Below are 15,136 nucleotides of genomic sequence, written 5' to 3'. Positions count from 1 at the left end.
TTTTTACAATAAAGGATTACAATCTCACACTTGATATCCAGATTCCTCATTTGAATTGTAAGATTTTTGTTAATGTGAAATACTAATAAACAGCAAAATGGGTTTTTTTATTATTCAATAACAAAGTTTAGGAGGTAGATTATTTTCATCGTCAGTGAGAAAGTTCTGTGAAGGGAATGCTTTGTTATTTCTCATTTGGGATTCCCTGACAATGAGATTCTTCTATAACCATTAATTTTATTGATCCATCACTCTTCTGAGCTCTCCATCTGCTCAATTCCTGCTGCTTTCTCTTATGAGTATCCTTTGCTGTGACCAGATGAGTCTCATCAGGAAAATGAAATAAAAGTTCTAATTTTTCCTGAAGCATTTACCATAATGTGCTTATTTTGAGAGCTATTATGTCTTGTCCTAAATTCCATCCACACTACTGAGGTTCTGAAATCAATTAATCACTTCTCACAGTTTGTGTGTGTGTGTGTGTGTGTGCATCTATGTGTGTGTGTGTGCACATGCATGCATGCTAAAACCAATTTCTACTGTCACAGTCCAGTTGTATTACAACCATGCTCACACAGAATTATGCTTTCACATTTATATATGACCCTTCCACCCTACTCATATGACCCTTCCACCCTACTGACTACTCACCACAGCCAACTTGCTGCATCCAACTCACCATGGCCAACTCTCCACAAGACAACTCATTATGGCCAATGCATCATGGCACAACTTGCCACGGGACAAAAATTGCACTAATATTGAAGAAATAGTCTAATACAGGAGTGTCAAACTAAATTTCATTGAGTGCTGCCTCAGGGTTCTGTTTGACCTTGGGGAGGTGGGGTGGGTATTGTCAGGGTTGATGTGGCCAGCTTGATGTCACTCATTTGGGGATGCCTGTGGTGGGCCGAGTGCTCTGCCAGCAAAAATGGGCTGACACACTCTGTTTTCAGCTGCAACAGCCTCCTGCATCCCTCTGCCAGCAAAAACGGAGCAGCCCTCCTGAGCTCCATTTTCACTGCCAGAGGCACTGCAGGCCGTTATTTTGCTGTTTCCAGGGCAGCCCAATAGGCCAGATCAAAGCACTCTGTGGGTTGGATCTGGCCCATGGGCTTTGTGTTTGACACCCTGGTCTAATAGAATCATTAAACAAAGGATGCCAAAGAAGGGAAAAAATAAAATGTGAATGACAAAAATCAAAATATTTTTTAAATTATTTAAATAACTAAATTGAATTGTTGAATTGTCCCACAACAAGTTCTCCCATGGTCAATTGTCCCATGGTGAATTGTCCTGTGGTGAATTGACTGTGGCGAGCTGGCCTTGGTAAATTGGCTGCAGCAAGGTGTCCCATTCCACCCTATATGTCTATAAGGTCAGAAAGGGAACAACATGCACCTAATTTAGTGGGATTTAGGTCCACGAGTGTCCATAGAAATATAACAGTACACTTTCTTTACTTACTTTACTGTTGTGTATTACTGTTGGCACTGGTATTTTGCATCAAAACTGTATAGAATGTTTATTCTCATACTGTTAAACTACCATTCCAGTCCATATCATCAACAGCATTAGATTGGGAAGAACTGTCCATAAGAGTGGTGATTTACACAGCCAGTCAGCTCCAAAGCAGTAACATTAAGGGAAATATATGTTAAAAGAAGTTCAGAAATAGAAGCAGCAATGTAAGCAAATTATCCCTCTCTTGTTGAAGTGAATGAGATTTTTGGAGCTAGTGAAAATATGTTGGGAAGGTGTTTTGCAAATGAAATTCCATTCCATTGGTTATTATTTAGTTAGTGATTTTCAGATCTTAGAGTTGGGGTGTAATAGTAGACACCTGGGTTCATTACTTCGCTTGTGAAACATTTCTCATTCCCCCCCCATAATTCATTCTCTCTCTCTCTTTCTCTCTCTCTCTCTCACACACACACACATACACACACACACACAAATGATAGATAGATAGATAGATAGATAGATAGATAGATAGATAGATAGATAGATAGATAGATAGAGATGATATAGATATAGATAGAGATAGAGATAGAGATGATATAGATATAGAGAAGAGCAAAAAAGATGATTAGGGGACTGGAGACTAAAACATATGAAGAACGGTTGCAGGAACTGGGTATGTTTAGCTTAAGAGAAAGAAGGACTAGGGGAGACATGATAGCAGTGTTCCAATATCTCAGGGATTGCCACAAAGAAGAGGGAGTCAAACTATTCTCCAAGGAACCTGAGGGTAGAACAAGAAGCAATGGGTGGAAACTAATCAAGGAGAGAAGCAACTTAGAACTGAGGAGAAATTTCCTGACAGTTAGAACAATTAATCAGTGGAACAGCTTGCCTCCAGAAGTTGTGAATGCCCCAACACTGGAAGTCTTTAAGAAGATGTTGGATAGCCATTTGTCTGAAACGGTATAGGGTTTACTGCTTAGGCAGGGGGTTGGACTAGAAGACCTCCAAGGTCCCTCCCAACTCTGCTATTGTATTGTATTGTATTATATTGTATTGTATTGTATTGTGTGTGTGTGTGAGAGACCTCGCTGAAATGTTGCCAAGACAATCTCAATCTAACAAGACCCAGTATGATTACATGCTTAACATGGAATTTAATTCTAAATCTCAGGCTATCGTGACCAGTATTATCCTCAGTGGGTGCAGGGGTCTCCAGATCAAGTAAGAAGTTAACTCTGGATTTATTACCATCTATTGTTCATAATTGTATGGAGTCAGGGGCCATGGGCCAGTGCAACTATACCATTGCACTTAATCTTTGAAGGCAATAGGACTTGTGAAGATTCAGAGAAAAAGGTTTAGTGGGTTCTCTGCTCCCAGACTAAGAAAGATAGAGATAATTCATAATTTATCAATGACAGCAATTAGTATCATCCTTCAGAGACAAACCAAAAACTCTTGAAAAGTTATTTTGGTGTGGCCATTAGTTTGGGTTGGTAGTTCTCAGTTAACAAAAGTTTCCAAATAGCTTCTTGTAGACTTGATGATTATCTAAAGGCAGAAAAAAAGGCAACACTTTGTGAAGAAAGCATAACATTCAGATTACTAGAAGTTTTATCACTTATGATTTGGTCAGTGTATTAGAAATATAGCAAACTGATAGCAGAAAACACCTAATGATCTATTGAGTCTGCCCTCTGAGTTTTTTACTTGTTTATTTTATTTTTTCATTTTTTGTTGAATAATGGACATATGTTCAAACCATGTTTAAACTAAGTTACTGATGATTGACCCCACTACCACCACTGGAAATTCGTTTCAAGCTCCCACTACTTTTTCTGCAAAGCAATACTTCCTAACATTACGTTTAACTCTTCCTGTCAGTCTGAGCTTATGCCCCCATGTTCCTGATTATTGCTTAATATTGAAAATACTGCCTTCTAGAACCTTATTCATACCCTTAATACATTTAAAGCTTTCAGTCATGTCCCCACTCCCCACTTCTGTCCTCCAGGCTATACATATTCAGTTCCTCCAGTCTCTCCTGTTACGTTTTTGCAAGGTTTATCAGACCTTGTATCATATTTGTTGCTCGTATGAAATCTCATTGTACAAATCTCATTGACAACAAAATTATAAATTATGGTTTGTAAAGCCCAGCAGTTGGCTCATGTAATACACTAAGCAACAACCAACCCAACCCAATTACAGCTTAGTTCTTGGGCAAACCAGGCTTTATAATAGATTGACAAGATAAGAATTGAGGCTTAGGGAGATCACAAGCTAATGCCCATTAAAAGAAGGGTAAGATGACAGTGCAGAACAGAGACAGCATAAGGCTGCATTTGTTTGATGAAGGCTTTATTTAAAGAGTAAATAAGGAAACTTAGAAGGAAAATGTAGATAGAAAAGAACAGGAGCAGGTGATAAAACAGCATGCTATGGGTCTTAAGCTCCCTGCTTCATGTGACTTGTATATTTGAAAAAATATTTTTAATTAAAAACTGGCATGCTACAAAATAGTCAGCTCTCTCTCTCCCCCCCCCTCTCTCTTTCTCTTTCTCTCTCTCCCTCCCTCCCCCCCCTCTCTCCTTCTTGGACTTAAATCAGTTTTCTTACAAAATAAAAATGATGGATGGCTGTACCTAAGAAACATATATGTATTTATCTGCCTGGAAAGAGGACAACAGAATGGTAGCAAGTAGCATTCTGGTGCTTTGTGACTTTGTAAGATTCCCCATGATACTCATTTTGTTAATTGGCAATCACTCCCCGGGCAGCCATTTTGCAAAAGTGCCTTCAACATATATTCAGAATTCTAAATATACAGTACCTATTACTAAATAAAAATAAAAACCCCTGGTTTAAGTTATGAAGGTGGCAAGCAGAAAAAACTTAGATAAATAGGGTAGCTCAATGTATTTGTAGGTAAGTTTCAATAACTAGAATATATCTAAAAGGAAGCACTGCAGGAATAGAGCAATAAAAAAACTGGCTGCCAAATGCTTCAGGTTAGTAGGAAACAGCACTCAGGTCAATATAAATATTTAAGAAAAAGGAAGAATACAAGGATAGCAGGAAACTAAATTTTGTTGGCATAAAATTGGTTTTATAGCATAACTGCAGTCAATTTTTAAACAAACCTGAAGTGCAGAAAATTGTGCCTGACCCATTCTGAGCTAAGGGGGCTTTCCCAACACAACTAGAAGATCAAAGGGATAAATGCCATTGTTGATCTTGACAGCTACATGCCATGGGGAGATGGAGATCAAGTGTGCTTCAGATGGAAGAAACATTGTCAAAGACAGCTTTTCCCAATCTGCTGCTTTCCAGATGTGTTGGGACTACAACTCCCAAAATTCTGAAACAGAGTGAGCCTGTAGGGAAGAGTATGCTAAAATAAGATTATAAACTACATTTTGGTAAGGAAAAAAGGAACAATTTTTCATTTATATTCAGAAAGTGTAGGGGAAAATGATATTTATCTGTATGATCCATCATTCCTTTTACAACTTTATCACTTTCAAAAGTATGTATGGCTAGAAACATTTCTATTTTTGAAAAAGCAAATGTGATAAGAGTGGGAAACTGTATTAGAAATCAAAATATAATATATTTCATATTGAGAATCCCACATGACAGCTATAATTCTGGTAGAGCTCCTCTCCAGTTTCAATATTATCAAAAATCAAAATTTTAAGGGAATCTTATGTCTGAGAACAAATGATAATAATGTAGAACATAATTATAAACCAAAAGAAAAACAAGGTAAATGTTTAGAGAGAAAAATGGAATTTTATTAGTAGTTGAAGACCAAATTATTTTATCTTTATAAGATTTTTTAAAAAGTCTGTAAAAAGCTCTACAAACAGAAAGAAACACAAGTGAGAATTAAGGCCAAATGATTTGGATGCTCTGTTAGGGTGTGTGTGGTTGTGTTTTTTTTTTTTTTTTTGACACTTTCCCATCCTATAATGCAAAAATGCTGCAAAAAGCCATTATAACTTAGATAGAAGTTTCTTAATCCTTCATAGAACTTTTTTCTTCTGAAGATTAGTCTCCAGGCTACTTTTCTCTTGGAGATAGGCTACATAAAATACAATCAATGGCTGTCATTGATGTAACTGAAGTTGTAAATGTTTTTACTATACACAATTAGCAAACTAACTTCTAGAAAGCTTCTCCATTTATCTCTGGAGATGAATGTTTCTAGAAGCTAGTCCATATTACTAATAAGCTTCCCACAATACCCTCATTAGGACATTTGATATTCTTAGCATGTTTAAATCACCAGAGCCTCATGGACGTAGTTAGCCGTTTAGGGCCTATGGAAGAGTTGATGATGGCAGAGACATGTAAGTTAAGCACAACGATTACTGGAAAAGACTATATTGTTGGAAAAGGCCAACATAATGATGGAAAAGAATTGGAATAAGCCCTGGGTGAAATCATCCATCACCATTGGTTGAGATATCATCAATATTCTGATGATACTCAACTTTACCTCTCCTCATCTGGTGACCCGAGTGATGTTGTCGCTTTCTTCTCATGGTGCCTGGAGGCTATAGGGAACTGGATGGGGGACAATGGGCTATGATGAACCCTGACAAGATCAAGTAGCTTTGAGTACACAGAGCTTCAAGATCCAGATCTTTAACATCTGTAGTTCTGGACAGTGTTGTACTACTTTTTTCAGATCCAGTTTGCAACTTAGGGGGTCTCCTGGACTTGCAAATCCTGCTAGAAGATCGTGTGGCAGTCATGAACTAGGAAAACTTTGCACAACTTTGGTTAATGAACAAGCTGCAGCCCTTCCTGCATCAGGACTCCCTGTGCTTTGTCACTCAAGCCCTAGTCATCTCTTGTTGGGATCACGGCAAAGCATTTTACATGGGGCTATGCCGGAAATGCATTTGGAAGCTTCAACCGGTACAAAGTGAGCAGCACGAGAAGTCTTTGGGGCCAGTAGAATGACCAACATTACACCACTGCTTCAGAAGTTGCAGTGGCTGCCGGTTGGCTTATGGTTCAAGGTGCTGGTTATGATCTTTAAAGCCTTTCATGGCATAGATCCAGATTACTTGATGAACTGTCTCATCCTGCTAAGACAGGCCCACACTATTTGTGCCAGCAGAGGTCTGATGATGAACCTGCCAATCAAGGATCTCTGTCTGACATAATCCAGAAGAACATTTGTGCTGTAGTGCTGGCCCTCTGGAACATCCTGCCCTCTGAGGTTTGCCTCCATCCTCTTATCCTTCTGCAAGGGCCTGAAAACCTGGCTCTGCCAATTGGCTTGGGGACCCAATAGGGGAGTACATCACTGGAAGTGCCCATTGGAAGTGCCCACCTCTTTCTGCTCCGCCTCCACTCATCTCACTAAATTTCATATTATTGTACTTCCTTTGGTTATTTTTATTGTTTTATTTCTTTGCTATTGTTATCTTTACATTGTTATAATTTTCCCCCATTGTATTGTTATAAGCAGCCCAGAGTAGTCCCATGACCAGATGGGCAGCAAACAAATTTAATAAATATATATTCAGCGGGTTCCAAATTGTTGAAGTAATAAAGCTTTAGCCTTCTTTGACCATTAACAGTACTCCATATACAAGAGGAGCTGGATCTGTTTTGAATAGGCATATCCTCCTGGTCATCAGTCCTGCAAACACTAATATGGCAACATGACCCAAGATGACAATGTGTTATTTGTAATATTTGCAGTGGGGGAAAAGTTGGGCCTGTTCTCTTTCTCTGTTTGTAGGATGGCATCTGAACAGGACTCAGTCCTTGATTCCCTGAGGTGGCAGCATGTTATTTTCAAAGATTTAACAGACAACTCTCCTGTTTACAATTTCACAGCACCTGTGAGATCATTTCCATTCATTAATGCTGCTCCTAGCAAAAGGTTTAAACCATTGTTGGATATATTTTTTCCTGCTATAGTATATCACACACACACACACACACACACCGCTGTCTCCCAGTCTCCAAATTCTGCAGGAAAAGTGGGGAGGGGGGGTCCACCTAAAATATATATATAACAATTTCATTAGAAAACATTTTAGACCAAACTTTGACCTAATGGTTGATGACTTTTTTTAAAAAAAAGGGGGGGGGAACAGTGCAATCAAAGACCACAATTTTATTGCTGAATTTTGCAATACAAGAGGCTCCGCAAAAGTGAACTGATTTCAGACATCCAGGGTAGTGTATTCAAATGCCCTTGAGCAATAAACTTTAATACTGTAGAATGGAATATAGATAAGATGATGCCTGTAAAAAACCAGAATGAAAACCTTGAGGTTCTTGAAAGTATTGTGCAAATGGACATGAAACTGGACAACAACTGTCTTGCGTCCCTCCATCCAGAGGCCTGGAACCTCAGGTGAAACAGCCCCTCCACCAAACCCATATATACACTTTGAGTAAAATAGAAAGACAAAAGATACCTTGCCCAAATCTATTGTTAGATAGCAGAGACAATATTTGTGGGAAATGTAGAATTTCTCCCCCTTTCCTTCCTCTTCTCCTTCTCCTTTAGCATTGCCTGTTTGTGCCCTCAGGTTCCTGGATGTGGATCAGTAATGGGGAAAGCACATATCACAGTGATACAATTTTGTGTTGAGTCAGTATAGATGTATAGTACTACTTCAGTGAAGAAAAAAGATCATCCCCCTCAGAGTGATGTTAAATTTATATCTAGCTTTTAGCATTTTGTACTTCAGAAAGGGGCTAATGTCCTTGCAGGCTTTTCCTCATAAACAAACCTTTCTGCTTACAGAAAATTAAATGTTGCCAAGCATCCATATTCCTTGGACCCTTTCTTTGCATTGGCAGCTCATATCTGCCCTTTGTTACATCATATCCGAACTCTTGCAATGAACTCTGAGAGGCCTGTTATTACAGAATATTTATTTGTTAGTTGGTTACTTTATTTGTGTATATGAATTTATTAGCTGCTTAGTTCCAATGGACCCTGAGCAATGTGTTTTAAATTTATTAAAATTTACTTACCGCATTGATATGGGTGCCCATCTCATGACAGTAACTCTGGCTATCATTCAGTTAAGATTATTTAATTGCTGAAAAACACCTGTGATATCGCAGTCTTATCACTCTAATGTTGCCTTGTAAGGAACCTGTATAACAAGATTTGCAGGAAAACTTTTTCAAGACCATCCCTATTTTAAAAATGGCCTATTCGTTGAGCCTACCTGAGAAGGATTTGGCGCCACAAGAATGCCCTTCTTCTAGAGCAGAGGTGTCAAACTTGCAACCTGTGGGCCGGATGTGTCATGTGCTGGCCATGCCCACCCCCGATTTAGCGAAGGGAGGGGGAAATTTGCAATACATCATGTGATGACAATTTGTTATTGTGAGTTTGTCACCGCTGTTCTAGAGCAAGGTTTTCCTTTCAGGTTTTTAAGACAGAGTTTAGACACTTCTCTAATCTTTAACATATAGTGGCTCAGTGGCTAAGATGCTGAGTTTGTCGAGCAGAAAGGTTGGCAGTTCGGCGGTTCGAATCCCTAGTGCTGCATAATGGAGCAAGCTCCCATTAGTTGTCCCAGCTTCTGCCAACCTAGCAGTTCGAAAGCATGAAAAAATGCAAGTAGAAAAATAGGGACCGCTTTGGTGGGAAGGTAACAGTGTTCTGTGTGCCTTTGGTGTTTAGTCATGCCGGCCACATTACCATGGAGACGTCTTCGGACAGTGCTGGCTCTCTGGCTTTGAAACGGAGATGAGCACCACCCCTTAGAATTGGGAACGACTAGCACATATGTGCAAGGGGAACCTTTAACTTTAACTACAACTTTATCATTTCAATACTACTTGTGTAGTGGCAATGTTTGCCCAAAGGTGGCATACCATATGTGGATTTGGGCTATCAGAGGGATGCATTCCTTGGTCACCTTCTTGGGGAGGAAACAGGCCCAAAATGTGTCTTCCAGGAGCATATTTGAGGAGGAGCATATTTGTTTTCTTCCCCCCAGGTGTTAAGTGTTTAGAGCAGACTAAGTTTGCCTTGTTCAGCCTTGTAACACCCCCCACCCCCGACTTAATCTTGTAAAAGTCTGTGTGAGCAGAAGAGGAAAGAACTTCAAAAGGGTCAGCACAGCCCCAGGGGAGGTTATGCAGAGACGCCAGCAAAGAGATCCTAATCAGGCGAGCAAGCAATTGGGGGTTATATTTGTCTCAGAAGCTGGGACAGGCCAAACCTTCTAAGGCAGAAAGAGGAGTTGGATTTGGCCTCCAAGCCCCTCAGAGAGTATTGGCTTTTGCTGGGCTCCAGGCATCACTGCAATGCCAAGGGAACAGCCTAGCTCAAACTCAGGCAGCAGAGAGGGAGGGAGGGTGAGAAAATGAAGTACAGGAGCTGTTGGAGATAATGGCTTTCTAACAGGCTTGGGTAGACCTTGGACGGAAGCAAGAGATGTTATCATCCAAGCCCAGCATTCCTATTTGAAGGGGGTGGGGGTGGGGTGGGGGTAAATGGTTGTCTCCCACCATTCCCTCCCTGTGCATTTCTGCCTAGCTAATATTAACATTCCAGCCAGGGCTGCTAAACAGAATCTTAATTAGAGCTGATACTCTTGTGCAAGGATTTTTCTTAACTAATGGTTGCTGTCAGGGTATCTTGCTTCTGCTCTTCTTTGGGGGATATTGTATTCAGCTGCAAAAAAGCATGACTGAAATGTAATGTGCATGCCAGGAAGAGAAGGGAAAGGAAGGGAAGGTAGGGGGAAGGGCAGAAGGAGAATGAAGTTCAGCGGAGCTGGAGTGGCTTGCCGCTTCCACCTCATGTCAGCATCACCCTTCTCTTTCCTGAGAAACCCAAAACATGCTGTTAAATCAAAGAACACTTTGCTCTCGCTCACCTAAACAAAAACAAAAAAATCCACCAGCAGGGCATTCAATCTGGTTGCCCCTCAGCCACAGACACAGCAATCTGTGAGGAGAAGTTAACTTTCTTTTGGCGAGACAGATGTTCTTTCTGGATTAGGAGGAAGCTTTTTTCCTGGATTACCAACACAGAATACCCAGACACTTGCTAGGGAGCAGGCGCAGACTTGGATACAATAGCCTTATGCAGAGCAAAATATATGTTGCTTGGTTCTAATCTACACAGCAATTTATAACATGAATTGCCTATCTGGGTGACAGGGCTGAGGCCAATCTTGGCTGATCTGCAAGAAGTGAAACACTGAAGGATGTAGTTTTAGACCTATAAAGTGATCCAGTTTAATTTCAGAAAATTACACATGGAAGTATGAATATAGATTTTGTTTGAAACTCTTTAAAGCAGCTGTATCTTTTCCCAAGCAGGAGGATCCTGCTCTCCTCAGGGATGCTCATGTGTGGATGTGCCCATATTTTCAATGGGAATTGAGCTTGAGTCAAAAAAGCTTGCATTTCCATGGCATCAGTGGTGGGTTGCCAACATTTTTACTACCGGTTCAGGTGTGCAGAAGTGTCCAGGTGGGTGGGCGAAGCCTCCCACCGTCACTGCTACCGGTTCGTCCTATCTGGGCTGAACTGGGAGCAACCCACCTCTGTGTGGCATCATGTAGCAATTGCCATGATGGCATAAAGTGTCCTCACCATTCAAGCTGTTTTCTCACTAGTGACTTATAATACCTTATGCTATCAACCAACTATTGCGGTGCAGATATAACAGTAACAAGGGCACACTTTATGTGGCTAAAGGTGTGGCTATAAACCCCTGGGCACTCTTACCTTTAGCAGAACTGCACCTTGCTACACTCAGCAAGATTCCTGAATAAATATACTGTTGCTTTGTATTGCAGAGCATCTTAGGTTCTCAGTGCTGTAGATCTCTTCAGTCCTGAAATCACTAGAGATTAAATTATTCAAATATCGGGTTTTAATATATGGAGAAAATAATACCAATCATCCCCTGTCTCTAGTCCCCGTTGAACTCCTACATCCAGCAAAGAGACCTCTGAAGTGTAACAGAATTGGAAGTATTGCAATGAAGTCTGAGCCTTGGCATTTGGTTACAGGGATCTTTTGTGCCAGGCTGTCTGGAGACCTTGTCCATAGCGGTGTCTGCAGAGGAACCCAAAAAATCAAGATGGTGGCTACAGCCATAGGATCAAAGCCCTAGCATGGTCAACATTTTGAGTTTTTCTGACCCTTCAGTGGACATCCTGTACAGGTGGTCCTTGACTTATGACCACAATTCAGCCCAAGGTTTCTGTTGCTAAGTGAGACATTTGTTAAGTGACCCCATTTTACGACCTTTCTTGCCATTTTTGTTAAGTGAATCACTGCAGTTGTTACATTAGTAACACGGTTGTTAAATGAATCTGGCTTCCCCATTGATTTTGCTTGTCAGAAAGGTGTCAAAAGTGATCACGTGACCCCAGGACACTGCAAACTGTCAAAGATATGAGCCAGTTGCCAAGCCTCTGAAATTTGATCACGTGACCATGGAAATGCTGCAACGGTCGCAAGTGTGAAAAAATGGTTCTACGTCGCTTTTCTCAGTGCCGTTGTAACTTTGGACACATCTATGGTCACTAAACGAACTGTTGTAAGTTGAGGAGTGCCTGTATTTCCCACCCTTTTTTTCAGTTCTTATACACAACTCCAGTCCTCCCTCCATTAACTCAAAGTCAACAGGACTTCTTTCCTAGCGTCTGGCCCCATTAACTCCTCCCCTTTCCAGCAACCAATAGAACCCAACAGCCTCCATCAGGCGTCGACTAATGGTTATCAGCCCTGGCTGCAAATCTCCAAGCCAGAGGTCTTCAAACTTGGCAACTTTAAGACTTGTTGGCTTCAACTCTCAGAATTCTCCAGCCAGCTGGAGAATTCTGGGAGTTGAAGTCCACAAGTTTTAAAATTGCCAAGTTTGAAGACCTCTGCTCCAAGCACTCTCACGACCTTCTCCCCTCTTCCGGCCGAGGGGCGAACCTGCCTCTGTGGATCGCGGCTTCCTCTTCTCTTTTTTTCGCCGTTTGATGTCGGCGGTGCGAAGAAGGGGGAGGCAAGCGCACCCACCCTTCCCCCTGAGAGGCACAGAAAGCCGAAGCCACTACAAAGGACTCGGCTTCTTACCCTGGGATCCCATTTCTCGGGAAAGGCTCTAGAACAAACAGCCCTTTGTCTTACCCCACCGGCCGTCTGCCACCACCCAGATTTTCAAAAACAGGTAGATTAGATTTTGACGGCAAATACCATCCACAACTGCAACCGAGAAAGAAGAGGGGGCGGGGGGGGGCGGTTGAAAAGGACTTTTCAAAATCCCGGATTTCCCTGTGTTCCTTGGCGTTTCTCTGTCATTCAGATACCTGCCTTTCGACGTGAGGCGTCTTTCCTTCCCGTCTGAAACGGGAGGAAAGGCGGAGTACGAAAACGATAGAAAGCCGGAGACGAGATCTCCCGCGGCCGCTGTCCCTTGAGCCTCGTCCGCCCAGTCGCCTTCGCTCAACCAAGAGGGTGACTGACGTGGGAAATACCGGAGTGCGGGTGTGGGGAGGCCGGAGGGGAGAGACCAGTGGTGAAATTCAAATTTTTTACTACCGGTTCTGTGGGCGTGGCATGGTGGGTGTGTTGTGGCTTAGTGGGCGTGATGTGGTGGAGTGGAAGGGGAAGGGTACTGTAAAATCTCCATTTCCACTCCACTCTGGGGCCAGCCAGAGGTGGCATTTGCCGGTTCTCCGAACTACTCAAAATTTCCGCTACCGGTTCTCTATAACCTGTAAGGACCTGCTGGATTTCACCCCTGGGAGAGACATCAGACGGACGTTCGCTGCCCTTTAATTGCCCCCTTTAAACTTGCGATTACTGCGTTAACCGGCTAAGTAAACGTTGCTGCCTTTTATTGCCTTGATGTGACAAATTAAAACATACCCCTCTGAAAAGCGGTATTCTTTGGTGGACTGAGAGGACGGGAAGGAAAAGGTGGGGGTGGGAGTTCGGATAGAGCTGTCAGGCTGAATTAGTGTGGGGGGGTCGCGTTTTGCGCCGCGAACCAAAGCGTCTGCGGTTTTGCTGCCCTTGCAATCCCGAACGGGCGTGTGCTTGAGGAATTTCTCCAGCTACACTGGATTTCTGGTCTTGCTCACTGCAGTTTATCCATCCCGACGTATTTTATTGCCTTTGATTCGCTGTATACAGACGAATTAATTGGGAATATTATCCGCTTTATAGATCAATGTATAAAGGCTTAAATCTAATAAGAGCTGAGTTAATAAAGGCCATTCAGCCTAAAGTGGTAAAGTATGGATGTGCCTGGAAGTAGGAAGGTCATCTGAGGTCACACCCCGCTTAGTCCTATTTCTGTGAAATGTCAGGAACAAAATCAAGATCAAAATACTTGCTGACAGAATTTATCCAGAATGCTAAACCTTTACAAGGTTTGCCCGTTTCATGGACCTAAATTAGAAAGGTTAAGTGCATACCAGGCCATTTCGGTTTGCTAAAAACCAACCAACCATGATTTCAGAACAATGTGTTGACACTATGTGAAAAAGGGAAATCAATATAGTTAATCCAGATTGGAGACACATTCAATGAAGAGTTTAGGATCCAGGTAAGGATTACGAATGACACTTTCTGAGAGGGGTTTCTTTTCCCTCCTGTCTATTTTCCAGCCTTGGGTTTTTTCTTCAGAGGGCTCACTATCGGTAGTTACTCACTGAGCTGATGGTCTAAAGAATACAGTCAAAGGCACACTGTCTCTTTGCTTTATGGGCAAAGACTGTCCCCAGGAGAACACAAATATGTTTTTTAGTTCATAAATATGGATCCCAGGTCTCTGATTAGATGATATTGCTATAATTGTGAGAGAACCAACCACAAATGATCATTATGGAAACATTTCTGCCCTTGCAATGAAATCATGATTATAATTGTGTCTGAAAACCCAATTGATTCTCTGAAATTTATTTGGCCCTGCTTCATCTACCTGAACTTTAAAATTGTATTTCTTGGTGAATTTCCAAAACTCTAGTTGGAAAGAACCCCTTGAGGATCAGTGCCCTGCTTGGTTCCAGTCCAAGAGCAGCTTCTACTTTAATTTTAGGCTTGGGGAAAAATTCTCAATTCTTCAAAAGTCAGGATAGGATAGGATAGGATAGGATAGGATAGGATAGGATAGGATGCGGTGGAGTAGGGTGGGGTAGGTTAAGAGAAGAGAAGTTTGTTTAGTTTGAAAAATGACTGGACTATTTCACAAATAATGTTCAACAAGGACATTTTAAGGAGGCCACTCCATTGGTGAAAACTGCTTTCTTAACTCTTTACATTTTTCCCTAGAGGGAGACCCAAGACAGTTTAGCTGTGAGTTCAGAACGCTTTAAATGCCCCAGCTATCGCAATATTGCTTGGAAGTCTACGGTGGCTCCGAGGAAACCTGCCTATAGGATCCGGCTGAGTGTCGATACTGGCCCTTCCTTCCTTCCTTCCTTCCTTCCTTCCTTCCTTCCTTCCTTCCTTCCTTCCTTCCTTCCTTCCTTCCTTCCTTCCTTCCTTCCTCCCTCCCTCCCTCCCTCCCTCCCTTCGTTGTTGGATGAGGAACAGGAGCCGTGCCCGAAACTGTCCGGCTACTACCAAAGGGGAGTCTCTTGATTCCCCGAGGGAATGCATTCGCGTTCCCGCCCCTCCTCCGAGGAATGGGCGAAAGGGTCGCCGTCAC

At 41.9% G+C, this 15,136-nt stretch overlaps 1 long non-coding RNA gene across 2 annotated transcripts; it reads right to left on the bottom strand.

Annotated features, from left to right (window-relative positions):
- Nucleotides 1-2,848: 2,848 nt before the first annotated feature.
- On the bottom strand, nucleotides 2,849-13,009 carry LOC309390508. Of its 2 annotated transcripts, XR_014175145.1 has the most exons (5): nucleotides 12,793-13,009; nucleotides 11,209-11,326; nucleotides 7,920-8,037; nucleotides 4,611-4,844; nucleotides 2,849-3,018 (listed from the first exon to the last, which is right to left on the bottom strand). It is a non-coding gene; the product is annotated as an uncharacterized lncRNA (long non-coding RNA). The 2 variants fall into 2 exon arrangements; XR_014175146.1 differs by lacking the exon at nucleotides 7,920-8,037 and having other exon boundaries at nucleotides 12,793-13,003.
- Nucleotides 13,010-15,136: the final 2,127 nt, after the last annotated feature.

This window comes from Natrix helvetica (genome assembly GCF_964273705.1).
Source record: "Natrix helvetica genome assembly, chromosome: 4".
Classification (NCBI taxonomy): Eukaryota; Metazoa; Chordata; class Lepidosauria; order Squamata; family Natricidae; genus Natrix; species Natrix helvetica.
This window is presented reverse-complemented; position numbering and strand designations above follow the sequence as displayed.